This window comes from Stegodyphus dumicola, chromosome X1, assembly GCF_044657685.1.
Source record: "Stegodyphus dumicola isolate Sdum_Otavi_A_Nest chromosome X1, ASM4465768v1".
Lineage (NCBI taxonomy): Eukaryota > Metazoa > Arthropoda > Arachnida > Araneae > Eresidae > Stegodyphus > Stegodyphus dumicola.
This window is the reverse complement of record NC_140780.1, coordinates 5,395,206-5,408,396: the sequence shown is the minus strand read 5'-3', so window position 1 is coordinate 5,408,396 and position 13,191 is coordinate 5,395,206.

Here is a 13,191-nt window from a genome sequence, read left to right as displayed (position 1 = left end):
TCGCCGCTTACCATGGGGGGGTCCGACCCTTTTCGCCGTAATGCTAAAACAAAAACTCGCGAATATCTCCGAAACGGTTCGATAGAATGTCGCAAATTTTGGTGTGAAAGGGCTCCCTATTTTTTCCGACAAACCCTCCAAATTTCGTGGTCCTAGCTTCCAGAGTTTTTTTATGGCGAATTTTTGAATGTTTAAAGAATAGGCCAAAAATCGAACGGAAATTCCCTGCAGAAACTCCATTCGCGAATTTTAAAAATCCAAGATAGCCAAAATGTTGCTCTCGAAGAGTACATCAATTTTTAAAAAAAGGTTTCTCTCTAGGCCCAATAGGACCCGACTTTCATAGGGTCAAATTTCACGAATTTGACATATTTCGGCCGCGAGAATTCCCTATAACCGTTGCACGGAATTTCAAACCTCTCACACAGCACTTCCCATTGAGACACATGAACAATCCCCCGCAAGCGTTTTCTCGTAGCTCAATTTTTGACCCCGGCGCAAGCGTCCGAAATTTCGATGGGGTCACGGAAATGGTCACAGAAATGGGCCAAACTTTGACCCCCCATATCTCGGGCCCTAATTGTCCGATCGACTTGAAATTTGAAACGTGGCCTAACAGGGTTTCGGCCTTCCTCCCCATGCTCCGCAGTCTCCGCTCACCATGGGGTTCCGACCCTTTTCGCCGTAATACTAAAACAAAAACTCGAGAATATCTCCGAAACGGTTCGATAGAATGTCGCAAATTTTGGTGTGAAAGGGCTCCCTATTTTTTCCTACAAACTCTCTAAATTTCGTGATCCTAGCTTCCATAGTTTTTTTATGGCGAATTTTTGAAGGTTTAAAGAATAGGCCAAAAATCGAACGGAAATTCCCTGCAGAACCTCCATTCGCGAATTTTAAAAATCCGAGATAGCCAAAATGTTGCTCTCGAAGAGTACTTCAATTTAAAAAAAAAGTTTCTCTCTAGGCCCAATAGGACCCGACTTTCATAGAGTCAAAGTTCACGAATTTGACACATTTCGGCCGCGAGAATTCCCTATAAGCGTTGCACCGAATTTCAAACCGCTCACACAGCACTTCCCATTCGGACACATAAACAATCACCCGCAAGCGTTTTCTCGTAGCTCAATTTTTGACCCCGTCGCAAGCGACCGAAATTTCGATGGGGTCACGGAAATGGGCCAAATTTTGACCCCCATATCTCGGGCCCTAATTGTCCGATCGACTTGAAATTTGAAACGTGGCCTAACAGGGTTTCGGCCTTCCTCCCCATGCTCCGCAGTCGCCGCTCACCATGGGGGGTCCGACCCTTTTCGCCGTAATGCTAAAACAAAAACTCGCGAATATCTCCGAAACGGTTCGATAGAATGTCGCAAATTTTGGTGTGAAAGGGCTCCCTGTTCTTTCCGACAAACCCTCCAAATTTCGTGGTCCTAGCTTCCATAGTTTTTTTATGGCGAATTTTTGAATGTTTAAAGAATAGGGCAAAAATCGAACGGAAATTCCCTGCAGAAACTCCATTCGCGAATTTTAAAAATCCGAGATAGCCAAAATGTTGCTCTCGAAGAGTACATCAATTTTTAAAAAAAGGTTTCTCTCTAGACCCAATAGGACCCGACTTTCATAGGGTCAAAATTCACGAATTTGACATATTTCGGCCGCGAGAATTCCCTATAAGCGTTGCTTTGAATTTCAAACCGCTCACACAGCACTTCCCATTCGGACACATAAACAATCACCCGCAAGTGTTGTCTCGTAGCTCAATTTTTGACCCCGGCGCAAGCGACCGAAATTTCGATGGGGTCACGGAAATGGTCACGGAAATGGGCCAAACTTTGACCCCCCATATCTCGGGCCCTAATTGTCCGATCGACTTGAAATTTGAAACGTGGCCTAACAGGGTTTTGGCCTTCCTCCCCATGCTCCGCAGTCGCCGCTCACCATGGGGGGTCCGACCCTTTTCGCCGTAATGCTAAAACAAAAACTCGCGAATATCTTCGAAACGGTTCGATAGAATGTCGCAAATTTTGGTGTGAAAGGGCTGCCTATTTTTTCCTACAAACCCTCCAAATTTTGTGGTCCTAGCTTCCATAGTTTTTTTATGGCGAATTTTTGAATGTTTAAAGAATAGGCCAAAAATCGAACGGAAATTCCCTGCAGAAACTCCATTCGCGAATTTTAAAAATCCGAGATAGCCAAAATGTTGCTCTCGAAGAGTACATCTATTTAAAAAAAAAGTTTCTCTCTAGGCCCAATAGGACCCGACTTTCATAGGGTCAAAGTTCACGAATTTGACACAATTCGGCCGCGAGAATTCCCTATAACCGTTGCACCGAATTTCAAACCGCTCACACAGCACTTCCCATTCGGACACATAAACAATCACCCGCAAGCGTTTTCTCGTAGCTCAATTTTTGACCCCGTCGCAAGCGACCTAAATTTCGATGGTGTCACGGAAATGGGCCAAACTTTGACCCCCCATATCTCGGGCCCTAATTGTCCGATCGACTTGAAATTTGAAACGTGGCCTAACAGGGTTTCGGCCTTCCTCTCCATGCTCCGCAGTCGCCGCTCACCATGGGGGGTCCGACCCTTTTCGCCGTAATGGTAAAACAAAAACTCGCGAATATCTCCGAAACGGTTCGATAGAATGTCGCAAATTTTGGAGTGAAAGGGCTCCCTATTTTTTCCTACAAACCCTCCAAATTTCGTGGTAATAGCTTCCATAGTTTTTTATGGCGAATTTTTGAAGGTTTAAAGAATAGGCCAAAAATCGAACGGAAATTCCCTGCAGAAACTCCATTCGCGAATTTTAAAAATCCGAGATAGCCAAAATGTTGCTCTCGAAGAGTACATCAATTTAAAAAAATAGTTTCTCTCTAGGCCCAATAGGACCCGACTTTCATAGAGTCAAAGTTCACGAATTTGACACATTTCGGCCGCGAGAATTCCCTATAAGCGTTGCACCGAATTTCAAACCGCTCACACAGCACTTCCCATTCGGACACGTAAACAATCACCCGCAAGCGTTTTCTCGTAGCTCAATTTTTGACCCCGTCGCAAGCGACCGAAATTTCGATGGTGTCACGGAAATGGGCCAAACTTTGACCCCCCATATCTCGGGCCCTAATTGTCCGATCGACTTGAAATTTGAAACGTGGCCTAACAGGGTTTCAGCCTTCCTCCCCATGCTCCGCAGTCGCCGCTCACCATGGGGGGTCCGACCCTTTTCGCCGTAATGCTAAAACAAAAACTCGCGAATATCTTCGAAACGGTTCGATAGAATGTCGCAAATTTTTGTGTGAAAGGGCTCCCTATTTTTTCCTACAAACCCTCCAAATTTTGTGGTCCTAGCTTCTATAGTTTTTTTATGGCGAATTTTTGAATGTTTAAAGAATAGGCCAAAAATCGAACGGAAATTCCCTGCAGAAACTCCATTCGCGAATTTTAAAAATCCGAGATAGCCAAAATGTTGCTCTCGAAGAGTACATCTATTTAAAAAAAAAGTTTCTCTCTAGGCCCAATAGGACCCGACTTTCATAGGGTCAAAGTTCACGAATTTGACACATTTCGGCCGCGAGAATTCCCTATAACTGTTGCACCGAATTTCAAACCGCTCACACAGCACTTCCCATTCGGACACATAAACAATCACCCGCAAGCGTTTTCTCGTAGCTCAATTTTTGACCCCGTCGCAAGCGACCGAAATTTCGATGGTGTCACGGAAATGGGCCAAATTTTGACCCCCCATATCTCGGGCCCTAATTGTCCGATCGACTTGAAATTTGAAACGTGGCCTAACAGGGTTTCGGCCTTCCTCCCCATGCTCCGCAGTCGCCGCTCACCATGGGGGGTCCGACCCTTTTCGCCGTAATGCTAAAACAAAAACTCGCGAATATCTCCGAAACGGTTCGATAGAATGTCGCAAATTTTGGTGTGAAAGGGCTCCCTATTTTCTCCTACAAACACTCCAAATTTCGTGGTCCTAGCTTCCATAGTTTTTTTATGGCGAATTTTTGAATGTTTAAAGAATAGGCCCAAAATCGAACGGAAATTCCCTGCAGAAACTCCATTCGCGAATTTTAAAAATCCGAGATAGCCAAAATGTTGCTCTCGAAGAGTACATCAATTTAAAAAAAAAGTTTCTCTCTAGGCCCAATAGGTCCCGACTTTCATAGGGTCAAAGTTCACGAATTTGACACATTTCGGCCGCGAGAATTCCCTATAACCGTTGCACCGAATTTCAAACCGCTCATACAGAACTTCCCATTGAGACACATGAACAATCCCCCGCAAGCGTTTTCTCGTAGCTCAATTTTTGACCCCGGCGCAAGCGTCCGAAATTTCGATGGGGTCACGGAAATGGTCACAGAAATGGGCCAAACTTTGACCCCCCATATCTCGGGCCCTAATTGTCCGATCGACTTGAAATTTGAAACGTGGCCTAACAGGGTTTCGGCCTTCCTCCCCATGCTCCGCAGTCGCCGCTCACCATGGGGGGTACGACCCTTTTCGCCGTAATGCTAAAACAAAAACTCGCGAATATCTCCGAAACGGTTCGATAGAATGTCGCAAATTTTGGAGTGAAAGGGCTCCCTATTTTTTCCTACAAACCCTCCAAATTTCGTGGTCCTAGCTTCCATAGTTTTTTATGGCGAATTTTTGAAGTTTTAAAGAATAGGCCAAAAATCGAACGGAAATTCCCTGCAGAAACTCCATTCGCGAATTTTAAAAATCCGAGATAGCCAAAATGTTGCTCTCGAAGAGTACATCAATTTAAAAAAAAAGTTTCTCTCTAGGCCCAATAGGACCCGACTTTCATAGGGTCAAAGTTCACGAATTTGACACATTTCGGCCGCGAGGATTCCCTATAAGCGTTGCACCGAATTTCAAACCGCTCACACAGCACTTCCCATTCGGACACATAAACAATCACCCGCAAGTGTTGTCTCGTAGCTCAATTTTTGACCCCGGCGCAAGCGACCGAAATTTCGATGGGGTCACGGAAATGGGCCAAACTTTGACCCCCCATATCTCGGGCCCTAATTGTCCGATCGACTTGAAATTTGAAACGTGGCCTAACAGGGTTTCGGCCTTCCTCCCCATGCTCCGCAGTCGCCGCTCACCATGGGGGGTCCGACCCTTTTCGCCGTAATGCTAAAACAAAAACTCGCGAATATCTCCGAAACGGTTCGATAGAATGTCGCAAATTTTGGTGTGAAAGGGCTCCCTATTTTTTCCTACAAACCCTCCTAATTTCGTGGTCCTAGCTTCCATAGTTTTTTTATGGCGAATTTTTGAATGTTTAAAGAATAGGTCAAAAATCGAACGGAAATTCCCTGCAGAAACTCCATTCGCGAATTTTAAAAATCCGAGATAGCCAAAATATTGCTCTCGAAGAGTACATCAATTTTTAAAAAAAGGTTTCTCTCTAGGCTCAATAGGTCCCGACTTTCACAGGGTCAAAGTTCACGAATTTGACACATTTCGGCAGCGAGAATTCCCAATAAGCGTTGCACCGAATTTCAAACCGCTCACACAGTACTTCCCATTGACACAGATGAACAATCCCCCGCAAGCGTTTTCTCGTAGCTCAATTTTTGACCCCGTCGCATGCGACCGAAATTTCGATGGGGTCACGGAAATGGGCCAAACTTTGACCCCCCATATCTCGGACCCTAATTGTCCGATCGACTTGAAATTTGAAACGTGGCCTAACAGGGTTTCGGCCTTCCTCCCCATGCTCCGCAGTCGCCGCTCAACATGGGGGGTCCGAACCTTTTCGCCGTAATGCTAAAAAAAAACTCGCGAATATCTCCGAAACGGTTCGATAGAATGTCGCAAATTTTGGTGTGAAAGGGCTCCCTATTTTTTCCTACAAACCCTCCAAATTTCGTGGTCCTAGCTTCCATAGTTTTTTTCTGGCGAATTTTTGAACGTTTAAAAAATAACCCAAAAATCGACGGAAATTCCCTACAGAAACTCCATTCGCGAATTTTAAAAATCCGAGATAGCCAAAATGTTGCTCTCGAGGAGTACATCAATTTAAAAAAAAAGTTTCTCTCTAGGCCCAATAGAACCCGACGTTCATAGGGTCAAATTTCACGAATTTGACACATTTCGGCCGCGACAATTCCTTATAACCGTTGCACCGAATTTCAAACCGCTCACACAGTACTTCCCATTGAGACACATGAACAATCCCCCGCAAGCGTTTTCTCGTAGCTCAATTTTTGACCCCGGCGCAAGCGACCGAAATTTCGATGGGGGCCCGCCCCAATGGTCACGGAAATGGGCCAAACTTTGACCCCCATATCTCGGGCCCTAATTGTCCGATCGACTTGAAATTTGAAACGTGGCCTAACAGGTTTCGGCCTTCCTCCCCAAGCTCGCCAATCGCGGCTCACCATGGGGGGGTCCGGGCCTTTTCGCCGTAATATTAAAACAAAAACTCGCGAATATCTCCGAAATGGTTCGATAGAATGTCGCAAATTTTGGTGTGAAAGGGCTCCCTATTTTTACCTACAAACGCTCCAAATTTGGTGGTCCTAGCTTCCATCGTTTTTTTTATGGCGAATTTTTGAAGGTTTAAAAAATAGCCCAAAAATCGAACGGAAATTCCCTACAGAAACTCCATTCGCGAATTTTAAAAATCTGAGATAGCCAAAATGTTGCTCTCGAAGAGTACATCAATTTAAAAAAAAAGTTTCTCTCTAGGCCCAATAGGACCCGACTTTCATAGGGTCAAACTTCACGAATTTGGCACATTTCGGCCGCGACAATTCCCTATAACCGTTCCACCGAAGTTCAAACCGCTCGCACAGTACTTCCGATTGAGACACATGAACAATCCCCCGCAAGCGTTTTCTCGTAGCTCAATTTTTGACCCCGGCGCAAGCGTCCGAAATTTCGATGGGGTCACGGAAATGGGCCAAACTTTGACCCAACATATCTCGGGCCCTAATTGTCCGATCGACTTAAAATTTGAAACGTGGCCTAACAGGGTTTCGGCCTTCCTCCCCATGCTCGCCAATCGCGGCTCACCTTGGGGGGTCCGGGCCCTTTCGCCGTAATATTAAAACAAAAGCTCGCGAATATCTCCGAAACGGTTCGATAGAATGTCGCAGATTTTGGTGTGAGAGGGTTCCCTATTTTTACATACAAACCCTCCAAATTTGGTGGTCCTAGCTTCCATAGTTTTTTTTATGGCGAATTTTTGAAGGTTTAAAAAATAGCCCAAAAATCGAACGGAAATTCCCTACAGAAACTCCATTCGCGAATTTTAAAAATCCGAGATAGCCAAAATGTTGCTCTCGAAGAGTACATCAATTTAAAAAAAAAGTTTCTCTCTAGGCCCAATAGGACCCGACTTTCATAGGGTCAAACTTCACGAATTTGGCACATTTCGGCCGCGACAATTCCATATAACCGTTGCACCGAATTTCAAACCGGTCACACAGCACTTCCCATTGAGACACATGAACAATCACCCGCAAGCGTTTTCTCGTAGCTCAATTTTTGACCCCGGCGCAAGCGTCCGAATTTTCGATGGGGTCACGGAAATGGTCACGGAAATGGGCCAAACTTTGACCCCCATATCTCGGGCCCTAATTGTCCGATCGACTTGAAATTTGAAACGTGGCCTAACAGGTTTCGGCCTTCCTCCCCATGCTCGCCAATCGCGGCTCACCATGGGAGGGTCCGGGCCTTTTCGCCGTAATATTAAAACAAAAACTCGCGAATATCTCCGAAATGGTTCGATAGAATGTCGCAAATTTTGGTGTGAAAGGGCTCCCTATTTTTACCTACAAACCCACTAAATTTCGTGGTCCTAGCTTCCATCGTTTTTTTTATGGCGAATTTTTGAAAGTTTAAAGAATAGGCCAAAAATCGAACGGAAATTCCCTGCAGAAACTCCATTCGCGAATTTTAAAAATCCGAGATAGCCAAAATATTGCTCTCGAAGAGTACATCAATTTTTAAAAAAAGGTTTCTCTCTAGGCTCAATAGGACCCGACTTTCACAGGGTCAAAGTTCACGAATTTGACACATTTCGGCAGCGAGAATTCCCTATAAGCGTTGCACCGAATTTCAAACCGCTCACACAGTACTTCCCATTGACAAAGATGAACAATCCCCCGCAAGCGTTTTCTCATAGCTCAATTTTTGACCCCGTCGCATGCGACCGAAATTTCGATGGGGTCACGGAAATGGGCCAAACTTTGACCCCCCATATCTCGGACCCTAATTGTCCGATCGAGTTGAAATTTGAAACGTGGCCTAACAGGGTTTCGGCCTTCCTCCCCATGCTCCGCAGTCGCCGCTCACCATGGGGGGTCCGACCCTTTTCGCCGTAATGCTAAAAAAAAACTCGCGAATATCTCCGAAACGGTTCGATAGAATGTCGCAAATTTTGGTGTGAAAGGGCTCCCTATTTTTTCCTACAAACCCTCCAAATTTCGTGGTCCTAGCTTCCATAGTTTTTTATGGCGAATTTTTGAAATTTTAAAGAATAGGCCAAAAATCGAACGGAAATTCCCTGCAGAAACTCCATTCGCGAATTTTAAAAATCCGAGATAGCCAAAATGTTGCTCTCAAAGAGTACATCAATTTTTAAAAAAAGGTTTCTCTCTAGGCCCAATAGGACCCGACTTTCATAGGGTCAAATTTCACGAATTTGACACATTTCGGCCGCGAGAATTCTCTATAAGCGTTGCACCGAATTTCAAACCGCTCACACAGCACTTCCCATTCGGACACATAAACAATCACCCGCAAGTGTTTTCTCCTAGCTCAAATTTTGACCCCGGCGCAAGCGACCGAAATTTCGATGGGGTCACGGAAATGGTCACGGAAATGGGCCAAATTTTGACCCCCCATATCTCGGGCCCTAATTGTCCGATCGACTTGAAATTTGAAACGTGGCCTAACAGGGATTCGGCCTTCCTACCCATGCTCCGCAGTGGCCGCTCACCATGGGGGGTCCGACCCTTTTCGCCGTAATGCTAAAACAAAAACTCGCGAATATCTCCGAAACGGTTCGATAGAATGTCGCAAATTTTGGTGTGAAAGGGCTCCCTATTTTTTCCTACAATCCCTCCAAATTTCGTGGTCCTAGCTTCCATAGTGTTTTTATGGCGAATTTTTGAATGTTTAAAGAATAGGCCAAAAATCGAACGGAAATTCCCTGCAGAAACTCCATTCGCGAATTTTAAAAATCCGAGATAGCCAAAATGTTGCTCTCGAAGAGTACATCAATTTAAAAAGAAAGTTTCTCTCTACGCCCGATAGTTCCCGACTTTCATAGGGTCAAAGTTCACATTTCGGCCGCGAGAATTCCCTATAACCGTTGCACCGAATTTCAAACCGGTCACACAGCACTTCCCATTGAGACACATGAACAATCCCCCGCAAGCGTTTTCTCGTACCTCAATTTTTGACCCCGGCGCAAGCGTCCGAAATTTCGATGGGGTCACGGAAATGGTCACGGAAATGGGCCAAACTTTGACCCAACATATTTCGGGCCCTAATTGTCCGATCGACTTAAAATTTGAAAAGTGGCCTAACAGGGTTTCGGCCTTCCTCCCCATTCTCGCCAATCGCGGCTCACCTTGGGGGGTCCGGGCCCTTTCGCCGTAATGTTAAAACAAAAACTCGCGAATATCTCCGAAACGGTTCGATAGAATGTCGCAGATTTTGGTGTGAGAGGGCTCCCTATTTTTACCTACAAACCCTCCAAATTTCGTGGTCCTAGCTGCGAAAGTTTTTTTCTGGCGAATTTTTGAAGGTTTAAAAAATAGCCCAAAAATCGACGGAAATTCCCTACAGAAACTCCATTCGCGAATTTTAAAAATCCGAGATAGCCAAAATGTTGCTCTCGAGGAGTACATCAATTTAAAAAAAAACGTTTCTCTCTAGGCCCAATAGGACCCGACTTTCATAGGGTCAAATTTCACGAATTTGACACATTTCGGCCGCGAGAATTCCCTATAAGCGGTGCACCGAATTTCAAACCGCTCACACAGTACTTCCCATTGAGACACATCAATAATCCCCCGCAAGCGTTTTCTCGTAGCTCAATTTTTGACCCCCGCGCAAGCGACCGAAATTTCGATGGGGGCCGCCCCAATGGTCACGGAAATGGGAAAACTTTGACCCCCCATATGTCGGGCCCTAATTGTCCGATCGACTTGAAATTTGAAACGTGGCCTAACAGGGTTTCGGCCTTCCTACCCATGCTCCGCAGTCGCCGCTCACCATGGGGGGTCCGACCCTTTTCGCCGTAATGCTAAAACAAAAACTCGCGAATATCTCCGAAACGGTTCGATAGAATTTCGCAAATTTTGGTGTGAAAGGGCTCCCTATTTTTTCCTACACACCCTCCAAATTTCGTGGTCCTAGCTTCCATAGTGTTTTTATGAAAAATTTTTGAATGTTTAAAGAATAGGCCAAAAATCGAACGGAAATTCCCTGCAGAAACTCCATTCGTGAATTTTAAAAATCCGAGATAGCCAAAATGTTGCTCTCGAAGAGTACATCAATTTAAAAAGAAAGTTTCTCTCTACGCCCAATAGTTCCCGACTTTCATAGGGTCAAAGTTCACGAATTTGACACATTTCGGCCGCGAGAATTCCCTATAACCGTTGCACCGAATTTCAAACCGGTCACACAGCACTTCCCATTGAGACACATGAACAATCCCCCGCAAGCGTTTTCTCGTACCTCAATTTTTGACCCCGGCGCAAGCGTCCGAAATTTCGATGGGGTCACGGAAATGGTCACGGAAATGGGCCAAACTTTGACCCAACATATTTCGGGCCCTAATTGTCCGATCGACTTAAAATTTGAAAAGTGGCCTAACAGGGTTTCGGCCTTCCTCCCCATGCTCGCCAATCGCGGCTCACCTTGGGGGGTCCGGGCCCTTTCGCCGTAATGTTAAAACAAAAACTCGCGAATATCTCCGAAACGGTTCGATAGAATGTCGCAGATTTTGGTGTGAGAGGGCTCCCTATTTTTACCTACAAACCCTCCAAACTTGGTGGTGCTAGCTTCCAAAGTTTTTTTCTGGCGAATTTTTGAAGGTTTAAAAAATAGCCCAAAAATCGACGGAAATTCCCTACAGAAACTCCATTCGCGAATTTTAAAAATCCGAGATAGCCAAAATGTTGCTCTCGAGGAGTACATCAATTTATAAAAAACGTTTTACTCTAGGCCCAATAGGACCCGACTTTCATAGGGTCAAATTTCACGAATTTGACACATTTCGGCCGCGAGAATTCCCTATAAGCGTTGCACCGAATTTCAAACCGCTCACACAGTACTTCCCATTGAGACACATCAATAATCCCCCGCAAGCGTTTTCTCGTAGCTCAATTTTTGACCCCCGCGCAAGCGACCGAAATTTCGATGGGGGCCGCCCCAATGGTCACGGAAATGGGAAAACTTTGACCCCCCATATGTCGGGCCCTAATTGTCCGATCGACTTGAAATTTGAAACGTGGCCTAACAGGGTTTCGGCCTTCCTACCCATGCTCCGCAGTCGCCGCTCACCATGGGGGGTCCGACCCTTTTCGCCGTAATGCTAAAACAAAAACTCGCGAATATCTCCGAAACGGTTCGATAGAATTTCGCAAATTTTGGTGTGAAAGGGCTCCCTATTTTTTCCTACACACCCTCCAAATTTCGTGGTCCTAGCTTCCATAGTGTTTTTATGAAAAATTTTTGAATGTTTAAAGAATAGGCCAAAAATCGAACGGAAATTCCCTGCAGAAACTCCATTCGTGAATTTTAAAAATCCGAGATAGCCAAAATGTTGCTCTCGAAGAGTACATCAATTTAAAAAGAAAGTTTCTCTCTACGCCCAATAGTTCCCGACTTTCATAGGGTCAAAGTTCACGAATTTGACACATTTCGGCCGCGAGAATTCCCTATAACCGTTGCACCGAATTTCAAACCGGTCACACAGCACTTCCCATTGAGACACATGAACAATCCCCCGCAAGCGTTTTCTCGTACCTCAATTTTTGACCCCGGCGCAAGCGTCCGAAATTTCGATGGGGTCACGGAAATGGTCACGGAAATGGGCCAAACTTTGACCCAACATATTTCGGGCCCTAATTGTCCGATCGACTTAAAATTTGAAAAGTGGCCTAACAGGGTTTCGGCCTTCCTCCCCATGCTCGCCAATCGCGGCTCACCTTGGGGGGTCCGGGCCCTTTCGCCGTAATGTTAAAACAAAAACTCGCGAATATCTCCGAAACGGTTCGATAGAATGTCGCAGATTTTGGTGTGAGAGGGCTCCCTATTTTTACCTACAAACCCTCCAAACTTGGTGGTGCTAGCTTCCAAAGTTTTTTTCTGGCGAATTTTTGAAGGTTTAAAAAATAGCCCAAAAATCGACGGAAATTCCCTACAGAAACTCCATTCGCGAATTTTAAAAATCCGAGATAGCCAAAATGTTGCTCTCGAGGAGTACATCAATTTAAAAAAAAGTTTCTCTCTAGGCCCAATAGGACCCGACTTTCATAGGGTCAAAGTTCACGAATTTGACATATTTCGGCCGCGAGAATTCCCTATAACCGTTGCACCGAATTTCAAACCGGTCACACAGCACTTCCCATTGAGACACATGAACAATCCCCCGCAAGCGTTTTCTCGTACCTCAATTTTTGACCCCGGCGCAAGCGTCCGAAATTTCGATGGGGTCACGGAAATGGGCCAAACTTTGACCCAACATATTTCGGGCCCTAATTGTCCGATCGACTTAAAATTTGAAAAGTGGCCTAACAGGGTTTCGGCCTTCCTTTCCATGCTCGCCAATCGCGGCTCACCTTGGGGGGTCCGGGCCCTTTCGCCGTAATGTTAAAACAAAAACTCGCGAATATCTCCGAAACGGTTCGATAGAATGTCGCAGATTTTGGTGTGAGAGGGCTCCCTATTTTTACCTACAAACCCTCCAAACTTGGTGGTGCTAGCTTCAAAAGTTTTTTTCTGGCGAATTTTTGAAGGTTTAAAAAATAGCCCAAAAATCGACGGAAATTCCCTACAGAAACTCCATTCGCGAATTTTAAAAATCCGAGATAGCCAAAATATTGCTCTCGAGGAGTACATCAATTTATAAAAAACGTTTTACTCTAGGCCCAATAGGGCCCGACTTTCATAGGGTCAAATTTCACGAATTTGACACATTTC